Source organism: Marmota monax, unplaced genomic scaffold (genome assembly GCF_021218885.2).
Source record: "Marmota monax isolate L192 unplaced genomic scaffold, Marmota_monax_Labrador192_F-V1.1 WCK01_AAM20220418_F8-fsc00246, whole genome shotgun sequence".
NCBI lineage: Eukaryota > Metazoa > Chordata > Mammalia > Rodentia > Sciuridae > Marmota > Marmota monax.
Genome location: NW_026694838.1, coordinates 1,390,023 through 1,407,017, shown reverse-complemented (window position 1 = coordinate 1,407,017; position 16,995 = coordinate 1,390,023).

The window sequence follows — 16,995 nt, the reverse complement described above, 5'->3', positions numbered from 1 at the left end:
AATTCTGTTTTAATTACTATTCAGTTGTAAATCATGCTTTGAAATAGCAACAGTCCTTAGAGACTGAATCATATGGATCATGCCTTCGTAAAAATGTGAGCCTAAATTCATGGACATAAAACATGTCGAAGTCATACTTTTCAGAATATTTCAAAATAATCAATTTAAATTTATAATGTGGCAGTACTTTGACACTCCTGAGGATATCTTTCCCTATCAGCTACCCTACTATTTTTACATTGCAATTCACATTAAAGCAGATCAGAGTGATGAGTCACATCATCTGAACAGAAAATCTAAACAAAAGGAAAACCAAAAAAAACCCTCTTGAAACATTCTGGAGAGAGTTTAACTATGAAAGAAAAACATTTCAATTGGTAAGAAGTTGCTAATTAAGAATTCAATAGGCTCAACTCTGAAAGGAGAAGTTTATAGCATATAATATATACTTGGAAATAAAGAAAGACAGAAAAGTCTGACTGCAGCCCCACAGATAAGGATCAGTACAAGATAAACCTAGAAAATATCATGAGACCCTGATCATCAAAAACATAGGCTGTTGGGGGTTTATCAGCAGGGATGGATCTCCTCAAGGAGCCAACGGGAGCTGTAGCACACCCACAGAATCATCAGTGAGGGCCACCCATGTGTATATCACTGTCCATCTAAGAATGGCAGCTGGCATTAACACATCCTGCAGAATGTATGGACTGTCAGCTAAGAACATTGCTGAACCCTATGGCAACCCAGTTCCCTCCTTTTACTCATAGTCCAGAGCATCCTTGCATCCTTTCAAACAAAGCAGCAGCCAAAACAACACAAAACAAAATAAAATACAATAACAAAATCTTCCTGATCCAGGTAGAACTTCAGATACCCAAGACAGACAGGCAGTGCTTTAAAAGTAGAAACCCTTACTTGTGCACAAAAGTGAGACAATAAGCAATCACCTGAAATCTCTCCCTGGATTAAAAGTCCCCATTGAGAAGCAATTTTCTCTGTTCCTTCAGGAGATATTTTGGGTTCTCACATCTTGTACGGAGGAATGCTGTTGACATCCAGTGTTCAGACTCCAGCAATGCTACTCCAGTCTACACTGACTGACAACCTTAAGAACCTTCCATTTATCAGGCCCCAAACCTCCCTAATGCTGAGATCAAAAGTCCTGAACATAGCGGCAATAAAATGGCTTTTGTCTGATTCACTCTGTTCATTCATGAAATAAAATAAAATAATATTTCTCTACATCTAGAAACTGATAATAAGTAGAAAGGGAAGAGTATGCAATTGAAAGAGAAAATTTTAGAAAATATTCTTTAAATTCTTTGAAATAAAAATGACCATCATACCGCTTTTTTTAAAATCAAAAAAAGGAATTATCTATGAGGAGATATTCTGATCTCTATGTATTACAATAAAATTATTTTTGACAAATAACAAGTTACCCCAAAACACAATGCCTGAAAACAACAAGGATTCATTTTCTCACACTTTCTGTGGGTCAGGAAGCTGGGTCTCTGAGACTCAAGGTCTTTCCTGAGATTGAAAATAAGCTGTCAGCAGAGCTGCAGACATATCAAGGCTGAACTGAGTGTAAAGGACCCACTTCCAAGTTCACTCATGTAATTATCAAGCTTCTTTTTTACTGACAGTTGAACTGAAAGCCTCAGATCTAGCCATGCAATAAAGGACTTTCCACAGGGATACTCACAATATGGCAGCTAGCTTTCTCAGCACAAGTAAACAGAGCAAGGGAGTAAAGAAGCGAGAGAATAGGAAAGGGCGGGGGAGAGAGAGAGAGAGAGAGAGAGAGAGAGAGAGAGAGAGAGAGATGAGAGATGGAAACTGTGGTCTTTTATAACCTAATATCTGAAGTAACATTGTATCAGTTCTGCAATGTACTACTCATTAAAATAGAGTAAAAGAAATATTTTAGTCTGTACTCCATGGAAGGGATATACAAGAGAATGGTGTCTAGGAAGGAAAGGTGGCTGGGAAGATGGAGATGGCAGACCCCTCGTTTATTGATTCAGTGGCAGGGCAGAGCAGGAAGAGGTTCCATACTGATTCAGGACCCAGGCTCCCTTTGTTTTGTTCCCTTATTCTAGAATATGGATCCCATTTTTAGTTCATTTTATGGTCCAAAACTATAAGTGGCAATTCCAGAAATCCATTGCCCAACAGGAAAATGGAAGATGAAAAAAAATGGATCTTTTTTTGGCTGAATTCAGTTCCAAATGAGCCAACGTTCTGGAATATTTTCCCTGACATTTTGTTGGCGATAGCTAAATCATATGGCCATACCTAATTGTAAAGCAGATGGAAAATATAGTCCTTCATTCTGTGCAGCAACATGTTCAGATTTTAAGAAATTTTGATATGACAATGGAAGAGAGGAATGGAAAGCCCAGTAAGAAAATGGCTGTCTTTGCTTCCCTGATTATAAAAGTGATGCTTTCTCATTAAAAGGGTGTGTGGGGCTGGGGATGTGGCTCAAGCAGTAGCACGCTCGCCTGGCATGCGCTGGGCGCTGGGTTCCATCCTCAGCACCACATATAAATAAAGATGTTGTCTCTGCTGAAAACTAAAAAATAAATATTAAAAAAATCTCTCTCTCTCTCTCTCTTTCTCTCTCTCTCTCTCTCTCTCTCTCTCTCTCTCTCTTAAAAAAAAGTTGTGTGGACAGTAGAGGAAAGTAGAAAATGATACCAAATGATATCTGTAATCCAAATGCTCCCAAGATAAGCACTTAGACTCTGCTCTTACATCCCTTATTTTCCTCAGTATATAGTTTGTGGTGTTTTTTGTTATGTTTTGTTTTTTAAGGTAATCTGAGGGCATTCAGTAGATTTGCAAAAGTGAGAATAAAAAGAATGTTTTGAGAGTGGTGGCAGAAAAGCTAGACTAGTACTGCGGGTTTATATGGAAAAGAAAAATGGTTAATTATGTCCTACAATAGAAGGCCTTAACAGAAAATAGGATTTTGTTGTTGTTGTTTAATACAGTCAAAGAATTCTTTTTTCCTGTTACTGGGGATTGAACCTAGAGGCACTTAACCACTGAGTCACATCTTCAGCCCTTTCATATATTTTTTTTTAGAGACAAGGTCTTGCTAAGTTGCTTAGGGCCTTGCTAAGATGCTAAAGGCTAGTTATGAACTTGCATGAGCCACCGTGCCCAGCCACAAGGATTCTATATGAACCTTCCCACAATGTACATTTGAGGATCTAGTTTAGGAATTTCAACTGAAAGTTTGGAATATTCTAAGGAATATAAAGACTAAAACAAGAGGCAGCCACAGAGAGCCAGTGGTAATAACACAATCATGAGATCACAGATCCTAGAGAATCATGTGTAGGGTGAATTGGATCAGGGAAAGTTGCTTTTCAAAACTGGTAATGAATTTCATCCGTGTGTGTGTGTGTGTGTGTGTGTGTGTGTATACACATAGCACTAGTTTAAAAAAAATAGAAGGAAGTCCAGTAGAGTAAAGGGAGGTAGAGCAGGAAAGGGAAAGCACTGGGGACAAAAGTAGAACAAATTATATAATATGCCTGTGTGATTATTTTAAAATGAACCCCAATAATATATATAGCAATAATGCACTTATAAAATAAAAACAAAACAAAGAAATAGTGGGATGCTTCATAATATGAATAAATTATTGATTATAAGATTTCTTATCCTTATATTTGTGTGTGGAAATAATAAAATAATAGGAAAAGAGTAAAACCAAAATGGAGAGAAAGATAAGCCATAAATACTATTTAAGGTGATGTAAAGGTCATAGAGCTTAAATAGATCTGAGGCAGGATCCTCACTGGAGGTGGACATACCAAGTTAGAAGTCAGGGAGGTAGCTTGTTAGAGACTATGGCATGCTGTCATCAGAGAATGATAGTCACAGTGAGAGACAAGAAGGACCAGCAACCATGCTCAGAGACATCCTAGGTGTGCAGACCATAAGACTTCGGGGATCTGTGAGTCAACATGATTTGGAAAATGTGAAGAACCCTGTAGCAGGAAGGGGACGGGCAGGCATGGCACCAGAGTCATGTTTAATTGCTTCTGAGGATTTGTTTTTGCTTTTGCTTTGTGTTGCTTTAACATTCTTTGTGAGAGAGCTAGTGTCATGATCCAGATCACTCTTGGAGGGTGAACGTAACATTATGGATAGAGAGACACCGCGTGTCATAATCTGGTAGGAATAAGGCTGAGCAATAGAGTTAATTTGAATATTCTTTCATCTTCACAAAACATTGGCTTCATCTTTTGAAATGTTCTTCGAAGTCCTAGCATTTCCCAATGATCATAAGAATACAATTTTCCCTTGTCAAATGCCAGATGTCCTGAGTCTTATTCGTGAAATTTAAAATAATCAAGACAATTGCATTCTAATTGTCTTGCCATCTTAATTGAAAATATTTCTAGGTCTTTTTCCCCAACAACGGATTGTTAAAAAAAAAATTGCTCAAGTTTTGCATGTCCTTGTTTAAACTTTGCACTCAATTCATTCTGAAAGCATTATAAAATAAAAACAATTTGACCCCAAGATTTCCAAGAAAGTCACTAAACAGCTGTCGTAGACCTGGCCTTCTTTAATCTTCTTGGGGAAGTAATGGGCAAAATATGGTTATTTCAAACTCAGTAAGCATCTTCTTTTAAGTTTCATGTGCTAGACATCTTAAAAAACTAAGTTTGGGTCCCAAATATAACAAATAAAAATATTTGTTTTATAGACTTGGGTTGAGGGCAGAGATTAAATAAACAGTGTACATAAAATATGTAGAACAGATCACCACACTTGCATGTGGTTAAGGCTCAACTCAATAGATTATAGCTGCTATGGTCCAAGTTAGGCACCTTTTATTTGTTTTTTTCTCAATTATAGAATAGGACTTTAAAATAGGCTATGAAAACTCCAATCTAAAAATTAGAAACTAATACATAATGTAGTGAAGTAAAATTCTCATCATAACATAATCAATGGAGGGAGAATTCAGATTCAAACTTACAACTGGAGTGCTCTTTTAAAATATATTAAAATTATATTAGTTTCAGTTTATAATCTTCCCTACTAATAGCATTAGCTACTAACATAGCTATAAACATAGGGTCTTAACTTCAAGTAATTGCTTAACTTCTCAGGCAAAAAAAATTATAGAACACCCTGATGTTCACGAAAAAGTGGGTAATATTTCTGGTATATCTATGCTCTGGAATAGTTTGCACCAGTTAAAAAGAAGAGAGAAATTTATATATGCTTTTTTTTTAGGAAGAATACTAACACGTTGAGAGAAGAAGCTTTTGGAAAACTGTGCTCAAGTTTATTTTAAAAACAGAGAATTTTCAAGAGTGATATAGACCCTTGATTACAGATAGATTCATCTGAAAACTATAGGCCACACTTCACTAGGGAGAACTGGGGATATTAGACATGGAAAGAATATCAAGAGATTCTTTCCTTTTTTAAATTTTTTTTATTTGTTTTAATTAGTTACACAAAGAGATTCTTTCAATCACTAGCTTGTGCCATGTATACCTAAGGGCCTAAGAGGGAGTAAGCCTTCTCAAGAGGGACCTTTGGCCTTTACTCTTCCCACCTTTGCTTCTATTTGTACTATAGGAGCTGAACATTTTTATTAATCTTCATTAAGAGTTGATGGGATTGTTTTAAAAACATTTTTACTAATAACACCCATGGGACTCTATATACCTCAAATTAAAAAACAAACAAACAAACAACAACAACAACAAAAAAAACGGATGTTCAAGTCCACAGGAGGACAGTAGGTTTCACAGAATCACAAAGCAAAGAACCAGACATTGGAACTCTGTCTTCCAAATTTAGGTTGCCTTCTACTGTGCCATGCTACCTGTACATATACCCAGATCAAAACAGCACTCCTCCCTAGATGAGAAGAAGTCACTGGTGAAAAAAAGTGACATGGGGGGATCATCTCAGAGAGGCTCTAAACACCAATGAGGGCAAGCTGGGCCTGGGGGGACGCACTGAAACTGATCTAGCTAGGGAGACTTGCCTCAGAATATTCTTGCTTTCAACATACATTTTCAGAGGTTCTGCTTTCTCTTGAAGCTGGGATACATTTTCAAAGGGAACTAATTACACTCTCTTAGGGGGAAAAAAAGTAATTGCTTTGCAGTTTAATTGAATGAGGATAGATTCGTTTCCGCCCTTGGTTTATTTGTCTTCTTTTAGTAATGGAGATGCACTAAAAATGAGCAACAGTGGAGCAGAGGAAACCAGCTCTCAGGCCTAAGCTCATGGATGCCTGAAATGTAAGCTTGGGTCTGAATTTCTGTGATTCAATTTCAGAGCATATCTGTCTTCTTTCATATGCCCTTTGTCATTAGCTTCTGTGACCTTCAAAGGTCACCAGTACGTCCCAGGTTCTGAAATACTTTTTATAAGGGTGTATGAAACTACTGGATTAGAAAATAGGATACCGGCTTTAAAGCAACTTGCAGAAATCCCTTTGAACTTGGGGAAATCCGTTGGAAGCCCACCATATCTCCATTGTCTTCTAGGAAAAAGACAGTGAATCCGTTCAATGTAATCTGATGATGTATTGATTAATATCTAGGGGTTATTGCTTCTTGTTCACTCTAATTTATCCTTCCATATAAAAGGAGATCAGTTAATGGACCTTTTGGCTTCTCTTGTCTCTTTACATACAGATCCTCTGGAAGGACAGATTCACCTTATCTGAGAAGAGTAATTGAGAAAAATCAACAGACCAGTCTCAGAGTAGCAGCTTTTTTTTTTTCAGTGTATGACAGGTATTCTAATCTGACCCTCCATAGGTATATATTTTTTTGCATCAGGCCTGACCCAGTCTGGAATTTCCTGAGACAGGGAGAAAGCACCTTGGTATTTTTATGAATGAGATATTTGACCCATTTGGTTCTCACACTGTCATGTGGCCACTTCTGTAAGCAAGGCTTTGACTTTGTCTGCCACTCTTTTTTCTCCCCTTTCTGTCTTTTTCTGGAATACTTTTGGAGGTGTGAAGATGTGGTCCACAGAGACCTTGACACCTTTAAACTGTTAGGCATATTTGGGTATGCAGTAGGGACATTGACTTCAGAAGGAACTCTTCAAATGGAGCCTACCTTCTAGTGGAAGAAACAAACAAAAAGAAACAGTTGACTGTTTAAGGTGACTTGTTAGGGTCTGTAAACAAGTCTGGATGGCGCCTGGCATTTTGCCAGAGGGAGTGGTTTTTGAAGTAACGCCAGGGAGCCATTAAGTGTGGAGATTCCTTATTGGTTGACTGCTGTATCTAGTTTATGTTAATTAGATAAGCTGTGTGAAATGTATAAATACCCCTCCTGTCCTACAATAAATGGCTCCCACTCCTGCTGTATCAATGTACACAAGTTGTTCATCACTCCCCGGTTATTTTGCTGCAGCCGGACTGCGGCAGTGACTGTCTTATGATAATGTTAAGAAACAGACTACATGACTGAAGGAGCTTATCTCAGATTGCATTACTATGCAATGGACATATCAGCCAGGGTTCTAATAGGTGGTAATAATCATGCCAGTAAAACTGTACGTGAAGAACATTTCAGGCAGGAGGAAGAATAAATACAAAATATCTTGGCTTGTATAAAGAACACAGGAGCAAAAAAGTTAATAATACCAAAGAAAATAATAGTTGGCAGAAAATGTAAGGACATTTTAACAAAGTGATAGCTATAATATATTTGTTAAAAGTAAAACTTAATAAATAAAAGGAAGTTACATTATTTAATAAACTATTACAGGCATGCTACCTTTTTCTTACATGATCTTAGGGAATTAGGTATTCAGATAAGATAACTAAGTATATTTTGAAAGTTTGGATGAATAAAGGGTTTAATTACTTTAAGAATGAAATGGTTATCTTTGTTTTTGTTTCATTTATTTTGTATGCCCAATATCCATTCTTCATTTTAACATATCATATAATCTTGAAAAAAATAATATATCTCTAACATTTTATCACCCCAGTGCGTAATATACACAGAAAAGGAGCAAGAGGGAAAAGAGAGAGAGAGAGAGAGAGAGAGAGAGAGAGAGAGAGAGAGAGAGAGAGAGATTCTCAATTTGGGATTTAGAAATGATAACTGGAAGCCACAACCTCTGGGTAGATTTAGATCCATTTCTGTCATCAACCAAGGATTTGTCTAAGCCACAGGAACTAAAAATCATTATCCCAACTCTTCCTTCTCTTTATACAAATAATTTATGTCCTTTTTTTTATTCTTTCTCTGAAACATTTCTCATGTCATGGCCATGTTCCTCCTTTTATCTCCATTGTAACTAGAAAGAATCTCAGATCTGTCCCCCTATTTTGTTCTACATTACCTCCCACCACCCCTTTCTTCAAAATTTTTGAATAATTAATAACAATGAAAAAAAAGTCGGGAGCAAAGAGAAATGATGAAGAGATTAAAGGATGCAGCTCATTTATCTAACGGATGGCATGATGTTCCTGCGAATTTATTCATTCTAGGAACAGCAGGTTGAGAAAGGTGGCATGGACATATTTACTTCTGCAGTGCTGACGTGTGGGAGCCAGGGCAATGAGTGTTTAAAATAGCAGACCATGCTTGAGAAACACTGGAGCCCAAACAAAGCTGTTTTGTTTCCTCCATAAATCAGATTCCAGTATTTAAATTTGAGGAAATTTCACTCGAAATCCAGATAGCTTCTTTTTGAAAAATTAAAAGATCTGGTATGAGTGCCTAGTTTATTATTTGGTGTGGCAACAGTTATCTGGCACTGAGTAGAAACTGTCCCCTTTGGAGAGACACATACTTGTGACTTTGTTCATCTCTACTCTGCTCACTCCATGAATTTATATTACTTCTCTCACTCTTACAGTCAATGGAATTTATGACTCATGACTTCAGCCAAGACAATGCAGGATGTCCTTAAAAATAACAAGGTAATTTGATTAGGTAGACCTGGCTTGCTGTTCTTGTTCTTCACCTTCAATCCCTGTAGACCTGCACAAATCCTAAATATGCTTGTTTCCTCATCTGCAGTATGGATGTCATAATGTTTACCTAAGAGTTTTCAAGCACTTGAAAGCACAATGTAAAGCAATTTAAAGTTTCCTGATTCCATAGTTGTTGCTGTGGGAGATCTGACCAGAATTGCAGGTGGAGTGCTGGGTATTTGGTCATAAAAAATTGTCAACTCAAGTCAAACCTGACTTTAGCAGTATATAATGGTCACCTATTTTGGAAAATTCTAGGCACTAATGAAACTGTTTTGATAGCATCTCGATTTATCCATGAGAGAACAAACTCTTCCATAATAGCAACCCATCTGGTTTGTTTCTGGTGGTGTTGAATTCCCTTCAAGCCTTAGGAGACCATCTTGAGGCTCAAATCTAGTCAGATTAAAGCATCACATAGCAACCTCCTTCCTCTTGCATACTCTGTGTCTGTCCAGGTGTGGCCATGTTACCAAACCAGAACTCATGGAGTGAGTGATGTAGTCCCCCAATGTCCATTGAGATGGATAAAAAAAAAATCCTTTCTATCTTGTTCTCCTCTGTCCTTGAATTAGTGAGAATATACAGTGAACTGCTAGGAGCCACTTAAGAGAGGAAGAGCCTGAGAGACGTGTATTTAGCACAAGTCAGGCAGAGCCAGCTGAGAGATATATTAGAAAAGAGAAAGGGGGGCGGGGAGAGCCCTCATGTTGTTATGTGAACACAAGTTCTGCTATTTCTGAATCTAGCCCCTCCCTGCACATTCTAATATCGATTCTTTTCCCTCAGGCTGCATTTTAATAAAGATATTTGAAATATGGATCTTAAAATTGTACAATATAGACTGATGTTTTTGTTGACATCTAGCTATCTATCATCTACAGTTTCCTGGATTAGTCATGTCAACATCATTGTTGATTAAACAGTCAAATTACATTTGATGGTTAACATGACCCCACCACCAAAGAAAAATGCCTTCCATCTACATATTCAACCAGAATTCTAACTCATTTATATATCTTTGGGGAAGCCAAGAGCAATAGCATTCATAGCACTTGCCTGAGAACACTAATAATACCAATCATAGCCAACTAATCTTATGTGAACACATTCCATCTACCAGGTATTTTCCTGGAACTGTGTTTTGAGTAAAGGCGATGAATATTTTTATAATAGACTATTAACTCAACCACCAATGATTTCTGATTCTGTCACTCAAGGACTATGTGCTTCTAAGTTGGACCACTTCAAATATCCTTCCATGTTTGTCAAAAATCCATTCAGAATATTTTGCAAAATCTAGTAATACAGAATTATATTTAACCCATTTTTTAATATTTATTTTTTAGTTGTAGTTGGACACAATACCTTTATTTTATTTATTTTTATGTGGTGCTGAGTATCGAACCCAGGGCCTCAAACATGCTAGGCGAGTGCTGTACCTCTGAGCCACAACCCAGCCCCTTTTAACCCAATTTTTATTGACTTGTTCAGAATAAAAAAAAAATGTTACATAAATGCACTAAATGTTTCTGGATATATATTCTGTTTTTGCAAGAATTGGAAAGACAGTTTCCATAAAGCTGTGTCCTGATTAAATTATTCAAAGACTAATGTCTCTTCATTTCTTCAGAAGACCATGTTGACCTTATATCCCTTGTAGGGCATGGAATTTACATGGAGTGAGAGTTCATTAGTTTTCTGATGAATTAGAAACATCTGTGAGACTGATAGACTGTTCATCCAAAAAGAACAAAGTAAAATATTATTAATTACTTGTTAAGAAAAAATAAATAGCAACATTCCCAGAAAAACTGATATAAAACTTAGTCTTCAGTGTCTTCGAGAGACTGATACCAGTATAACTCATTCCTACCCCTTTGCTCATCTTCCACTCCACACATACCCAAATCCAGAGGCCAAAATCTCTCATGTAAAATGGTGCAGTATCTACATGTATCCTATCTACATTCTTCCATGCACTTTAAATCATCTCTAGGTTACTTATAATATCTGACACAATGTAAGTACTATATAAATAGTTCCTATATTCTGTTGTTTAAGGAATAATGCCAAAAGATTGGTTTGTGTTCAGTAACCACTGATTTTTTTTTCATTTTGATTTTGTTTTGGTTTTGGATCCACAGTTGGTTGAGTCCACAAATTCAGAATTTGTAAATACAGAGAAATATTGCGTTTATCCAACTGAAGTTTATATTCACTAAATGAGTAAAATATTATTTCTTTTTAAATTTTTATTTGTATTACTTAGTTATTCATTAAAGTAGAATGTATCTATGCACTTTGATATATCATACATAGGTGAGGTATAATTTCTTATTTTTTTTATTGTACATGTTGTAGGATCACATTGGTCATGCAATCATATATATATATATATATATATATATATATATATATATATATATATATAAATTAATAATGTCTGTTTCATTCTACTCTCTTTCCTATCCCCATATTCCCTCCCTTCCACTCCCTTATTCCCCTCTACCTAATCTTAGGTAACTCTATTCTTCCCTAGTGTCCCCTGATTGTGAATTAGCATCCTCATATTAAAGAATACATTTGGCCTTTGTTTTTTAGGGGATTGGCTTATTTCGCTTAGCATAATATTCTCCAGTTCCATCCATTTACCTGCAAATGCCATAATGTCATTCTTCCTAAAATTGGAGTAATGTTCTATTGAAAATATATACCACATGTTCTTTATCCATTCATCTATTGAAGGACATCTAGATTGGTTCCATAGTTTAGTATTGTAAATTGAGTTGCTATAAACATTGACTTGTCTGCGTCACCATAATACGCTGATTTTAAGTCCTTTGGATATAAACTGAGGAGTGGGATAGCTGGGTCAAATGATGGTTCCATTCCAAGTATTTTTAGGTATCTCCATTCTACTTTCCATAGTGGTTGCACCAATTTGCAGTCCCACCAGAAGTGTATGAGTGTACATTTTTCCCCATATCCATGCCAACATTTATTGTTACCTGTATTCTTGATGATTGCCATTTTGACTGGAGTGATGAAATCCTAGTGTCGTTTTGATTGGCATTCTTTAATTGCTAGAGATATTGAACATTTTTTCATGAATTTATTGATTGATTGTGTTTCTTCCTCTTTGAAATGTCTGTTCAGCTCCTTAGCCAATTTATTTATTGGGCTGCTAGTTTTTTGGGGGGTTCAAGTTTTGAATTCTTTAGTATATCCCAGAGATGTAAAATGTTGTTTCTTATATAACTAATTTATACCTCTGTGGTTTGCCTTTTTAGAAAAAAAAATGTAAACATTTGTTTCATTTACTAATACCTAAGTATACATGCTTTTCTACACAAATGAAGTTAATTTTTTTACTATAATATATATCAGTTACTTGTCCTTAAAAAATGAATACATGTGGGCTGGGGATGTGGCTCAAGTGGTAGCGCGCTCGCCTGGCATGCACAGGGCACTGGGTTCAATCCTCAGCACCATATAAAGATAAAATAAAGATGTTGTGTCCACCAAAAACTAAAAAAAAGTAAATATTTAAAAAATTCTCTCTCTCTCTCTTTAAAAAAATGAATACATGATATGCTGGTTATATGTTAGAGTCTGTAAACAAGTCAGGATGGCACCTGGCATTTTGCCAGAGAAATATTAGAGTCTGTAAACAAGTCTGGATGGCGCCTGGCAAAATGCCAGAGGGAGTGGTTTGTGAAGTAACACCAGCGAGCCATTAAGTGTGGAGATTCCTTATTGGTTGACTGATGTATCTAGTTTATGCTAATTAGATAAGCTGTATGGAATGTATAAATACTGCTCCTGTCCTGCAATAAACAGCTCTCACTCCTGCTGTATCAACGTACACAATTTGTTCGTCACCCCCCAGTTATTTTGCTGCAGCTAGACTGCGGCAGTTATATGGAAATAAAATATTTTGAAATAATTTAGCTGGTGATTTTCTCACCTTTTACATTGCTGTGAACAAAATACCTGAGAAGAATAACTTAAGAAAAGTTTATTTTGGCTCAGGGTATCAGAGGTCTCAGTCTATAGAAGGCTGATTCCACTGTTCTGGGCCCAAGGGAGGTGACACATCGTGGAGGAAGGGCCCAACAAAGGTACATTGCACCCCTCTAGGCAGCAAGGAAGCAGGGAGCTGAGAGGAAGGTGCCCACAGAAAGAACAGCCCTTCCAGGGCACTCCCCCAATGACCCAGCGTAATGTCACCCCTCACCCTCCACCCGGCCTAGGGTTATCACCCAGTAAGTCCACTCACATCCAATCTGGGATGGTCTGGATAGGTCATAACTGTCATAATCAAATCATTTCACCTTTGAATACTCTGGCATTAACAGGAGTTTTGGGGCAATACCATTTGCAAACCATCAAAGTTGAGAAAATCTGTTAGAGTCTGTAAACAAGTCAAAATAACACCTGGCATTTTGCCAGGGGAATGTTAGAGTTCATAAACAAGTCTGGATGGTGCCTGGCAAAATGCCAGAGGGAGTGGTTTGTGAAGTAACACCAGCGAGCCATTAAGTGTGGAGATTCCTTATTGGTTGACTGATGTATCTAGTTTATGCTAATTAGATAAGCTGTGTGGAATGTATAAATACTGCTCCTGTCCAATAATAAACGGCTTCCACTCCTGCTGTATCAACGCACACAAGTTGTTCGTCACCCCCTGGTTATTTTGCTGCAGCCGGACTGTGGCAAAAATCAAAAGTAAAGTCACATAAACAGACTCTTAAGCTTTGGGAGAACTGGAAGAGTTAAGTCTTATTTTTCTTTTACTTCTTCAAAGAATGGTTGATTCCTAAAACAAAGAAATAAAAAAATGCCCTAAAACCACATTGAATTTTAAAAGGACAAACTTGATCTTATGGAGTTATTTTTAGCCTGCTTTGAAATATCTTTAAAATCAAGAAATTGAGATATTTATGCTCTACTTTTCTATCAGATGACAAAAAGAACAAAACCTGTCACTAAGTTTTTATTTCAATTACAGAGTAATATATATATGTATTTGTAAAGTGTCTTCTGTAACACATGTTGATAATGAATATTTGTACCTTTAAGTCAGACCAATTTAATATTATTAAGTAGACTTCAATTGTCCCAAAAATGCATGTAGGTCTTCTCAAAACCAAGAATGTTATTTAATAGTGAGTTGCTACTACTGAGCAATTCCTATCCAAAAGGCATTCTTTAAAAAACTTAAAATTAAATGTGAAAAATGTTAGAAGAAAAGGAACTATAACCTATTTGGCTTATTATCATAAATTGACTTTTCTATTGTAACAATGGAACAAATAACATTTTAACAAATTTTAAAATATGAATTCTTTAATTATGTAATTAAACTTAGTTCATAGTCCAAGATTTCAGTGACAAAGCTGGACTCTAATAATGTGTGCAGTGAACATGTTAGTAACAATAGGAAATCTGATTAAAGGAGGCTTTTAAAACATCAATTTTTAAAACTGTATGGGATATGAAGCAAATTCCAAAAGAAAATTAGTCCTGTGAGTTTAAGCCTTGGATAAAAAGATCATGACTTATACATCATCTGTATTTCTGATTTGGGTAGGTGTTTATGAATATGAAAGAACATTATTTCTTTGCAAAGAATGTGCATAACAAAAAGCTCTGCATTCTTTCAAAAGACCCTGTGACTATCTTCATGGGATGACTAGGCTCCAGATTCAACATCTCTATTGTGAATATAAGAAAGACTAATCCAGAGGGGGGCCAAGGGAGGCAGCAACAGAAATCCAGGCTGAACAGGAGATCATGCCTAGCAATCCTGCAGAACCAAGCCAGACAAGCCCATCAGGGGCAGCAGCAAAGCATTTGAACTCTGCAAGGCTGAAATTATTTAATTCTCCAGGTGCACATATTCTTTTAATTAAAATTGGTATTTAAAGTCAAAGAGATTTGAAATCACAATAGATAAAAATATTATATACACTCAATTTTTTCATATTTTTAAAAATGAGGAGATATGTGAATTTTGATTTTAATTAACAAAATATTTTTAAATTAAGAAATATTAAAATAAATGTATAGTCATTGTATAAAATCATATATATTTTTTAATTTTATGACTATAAAGGAACATTATTTCTTTGTGAAGAATATGCACTACAAAGAGATCTGCATTTTATTTTACCAGTGAAATTCTCTAATATTATAAAGTAGACTCCAATTTATACAAAAATCAATGTACAGATTTTCAAAACCAAGTCCATTGTCTAATTAAGAGCTGCTGTTATTGAGCAATTTATATCCAAAGTCACTGCTAAAAACATGTTACATGGACTAAGTCATAAACCCGCCCCTTCTGAGGTGGTTCCTATTATGTTCCCAGTTACAGACGTAGTCCCAGTGGGATTGAGGGGGGAAACTAAATATTCAGCTCATAAGTGAGAGGACTGTGCATTAAACTCAGGGTGCTCCAGAGCCTGTGCCCTTGACCAGGACATTTACTGCCTCATTCATAAATAAGACATGATTTAAAAAACAAATAAATAAATAAATAAATAAGCCTCTAATATATAGAATAAAGGTATATATAAAATATGTGTATGTTTGTGTCTCAGTTCCTTCTACCTAGCTGTCCTTTTCAAGAAGAAAAAAAGTCATAGTGACCTTTGAAGAATTTTTAAAAATTTAGCATCCTCCAAAGATTCACCACTAAAATAAAAATTGAGATAGGCAATTCCAGATGGAATGTGGACAAACCAAAACATTTCTGACAAATCAGAATCGATTTCAGCTTTTAGCAAAAAAAAATGTATTATGCCTCTTTATTTATTTTAGCAGAATCTTTATTTCAAAAGTATATGATCTAAGTTCCCTATAAAAAAATCAGATGTATTGTAGGACTTCAATGACAACCGTGTATATGATGGTCAATGAAGTATATTTTGGAAGACACTGGATATTTTGAAAGATTATGGGTTTTTGAGTACATTTTATTTCAAATATTACTAACTTATGAATTTGGAAAAGAAAATACCTTTAGAGAATTTCAGTTCAAAAAGTTATCAACCGATGATTAGATACAGAAATTATGGTCCATCCATACATTGAAATACTACTTAGAAAGAAAAAGGATTGAACTATGATATAGCTAACAATGTGAATGAATATTAAAAATATTCTATTAAGTTAAAGAAGCTGGACACAAAAGACTACATGCTGAATGACTCCATTCATATAGAAGTAAAGTCAAGGCTAAAATAATGAATGTGGCCCATGTTGTCCCTATACCCAGGTGTGTGTACATGTGTATATACACTCTGAAATATTCACTTGCTTCAGTGAATTTTACTTTATGTAAACTATACTACACTAAAATTTATCTTTTTAAATTTAAACTTCAACTTAATTAACATCTTATTTGGGGAATTGACTGGATATAGAACATAAAATTAGGGAATGATACCTCCAATATTTTAATTTAATATGAGCCCTTATGTATTTTAAGAAATGTGTAAGAGGTCACTATGACTGGATTTTATAAGAAAATTTCTGGAATTTTATAAAAAATTATATTCAGTAAAAGATTTTCCCTCAAATTTCAAGGGCAGTCATTATGTTTTCTTATTTGAATGATGACTATATATTGTGCAGAGTAATGAGTATCTACAGCAAATGCTGGAAGTCATATGATATTCAATTCTACTTTTTAATCAGTATTTTTCAATGGAATAAGTTGCAGAAAATATCTATTATATGCATCTCTTAAGTGAAAATAGCTAACAGTTTTATAATTAGACATAGATTCTTCATCAGTCTTCTTTTGTGGGGTGGAGGGGTGGTACCAGGGATTGAACCCAGCACCACAAAAAAAAAAAAAAGTTAATGGTAGTTGCATAAATCACATATATGATAAAATATTTAAAATAACACAGAACTATGTAAGCACACTGTACCAATATAAAATTCCTGGCTTTAATCCTGTGCTATAATTT